We start from the raw sequence: 2312 nt of genomic DNA on the forward strand, positions 1-2312 counted from the left end.
CCGAGCTACCCGCGTTAGAGGTCTCAATGTCGGCTTCAGCAGTCACATTCAATCCCATTCCCGTTTGGACCTCTTCCCGCCGATGGAAATGCACAAAATTCGGCCTGAACACGCGGGACGCTCCCCCCTCGAAGGCGAGACCGTCGCCAGAACCGCCGGGTCAAATCCGGCTGAGCTACCCGCGTTACAGGTCTCAAAGTCGGGTTGAGCAGTCACGTTCACCCCCATCCCCTTTCGGACCCCTTCCCACGGTTGGAAATGCATGAAAATCGGCCTGTACACGGTGGGCGCTCCCCCCTCGAAGGTGAGACCTTCGGCAGAACCGCCGGGTCAAATCCGGCCGAGCTACCCGCGTTAGAGGTCTCAATGTCGGCTTCAGCAGTCACATTCAATCCCATTCCCGTTTGGACCTCTTCCCGCCGATGGAAATGCACAAAATTCGGCCTGAACACGCGGGACGCTCCCCCCTCGAAGGTGAGACCTTCGGCAGAACCGCCGGGTCAAATCCGGCCGAGCTACCCGCGTTAGAGGTCTCAATGTCGGCTTCAGCAGTCACATTCAGTCCCATTCCCGTTTGGACCTCTTCCCGCCGATGGAAATGCACAAAATTCGGCCTGAACACGCGGGACGCTCCCCCCTCGAAGGCGAGACCGTCGCCAGAACCGCCGGGTCAAATCCGGCCGAGCTACCCGCGTTAGAGGTCTCAATGTCGGCTTCAGCAGTCACATTCAATCCCATTCCCTTTTGGAACACTTCCCGCCGTTAACAATGCACGATATTCGGCCTGAACACGCGGGACGCTCCCCCCTCGAAGGTGAGACCTTCGGCAGAACCGCCGGGTCAAATCCGGCCGAGCTACCCGCGTTAGAGGTCTCAATGTCGGCTTCAGCAGTCACATTCAATCCCATTCCCGTTTGGACCTCTTCCCGCCGATGGAAATGCACAAAATTCGGCCTGAACACGCGGGGCGCTCCCCCCTCGAAGGCGAGACCGTCGCCAGAACCGCCGGGTCAAATCCGGCTGAGCTACCCGCGTTACAGGTCTCAAAGTCGGCTTCAGCAGTCACATTCAATCCCATTCCCTTTTGGAACACTTCCCGCCGTTAACAATGCACGATATTCGGACTGAACACGGGGGCCGGTCCGCCCTCGAAGTCAACACCGTCCGCAGAACCGCCGGGGCAAATCCGGCTGAGCTACCCCGCCCCCGAACACTCAAAGTCCCTCTGAAGCCTTGCATTCGCCTCCTTGGAAAATTGACGTCAAACATTACCAAAATCGGGGGCACGAGCACTAAAGCTAAGTCTCACCCTTTCCCTATCCCTAACCAGGAACCGAACGCCCACCCTCAGCCTCACACCAACGCCGGTGCCACTCCAGACAGACACACCCTTCAAAACCACACCCATCCGGCCATGCAACTCAAAAAGGGTCCAAATTCAGAAACACCCCCTTCAAAAGGCACTCCATCCTCGGCCACACCACCGGGACATGCTCCCCTCGGCGATAATTAAGCCCCCACCACTATTTGAAGCCAACTGCAGCCGCAACTCGAACGGAGAAATCAGTAACCAATTCAAAAATGCGCTTGGTTACTGATTTCTACTGAGCCGAAAAAATTCTAAGTGTCGGTGGTTACTGATTTGTACCGACCCGAAAATATTCTAAGTGTCAGTGGTTACTGATTTATACCAAGTCGAAAATATTCTAAGTGTCAGTGGTTACTGATTTATACCGACTCGAAAAAATTCTAAGTGTCGGTGGTTACTGATTTATACCAACTCGAAAAAATTCTAAGTGTCGGTGGTTACTGATTTATACCAACTCGAAAAAATTCTAAGTGTCAGTGGTTACTGATTTATACCAAGTCGAAAATATTCTAAGTGTCGGTGGTTACTGATTTATACCAACTCGAAAATATTCTAAGTGTCAGTGGTTACTGATTTATACCAACCCGAAAATATTCTAAGTGTCAGTGGTTACTGATTTATACCAACTCGAAAAAATTCTAAGTGTCAGTGGTTACTGATTTATACCAACCCGAAAAAATTCTAAGTGTCGGTGGTTACTGATTTATACCAACTCGAAAAAATTCTAAGTGTCGGTGGTTACTGATTTATACCAAGTCGAAAAAATTCTAAGTGTCAGTGGTTACTGATTTATACCGACTCGAAAATATTCTAAGTGTCGGTGGTTACTGATTTATACCAAGTCGAAAATATTCTAAGTGTCAGTGGTTACTGATTTATACCAACCCGAAAATATTCTAAGTGTCAGTGGTTACTGATTTATACCAACTCGAAAAAATTCTAA

Source organism: Chiloscyllium punctatum, unplaced genomic scaffold, assembly GCF_047496795.1.
Source record: "Chiloscyllium punctatum isolate Juve2018m unplaced genomic scaffold, sChiPun1.3 scaffold_612, whole genome shotgun sequence".
Classification (NCBI taxonomy): domain Eukaryota; kingdom Metazoa; phylum Chordata; class Chondrichthyes; order Orectolobiformes; family Hemiscylliidae; genus Chiloscyllium; species Chiloscyllium punctatum.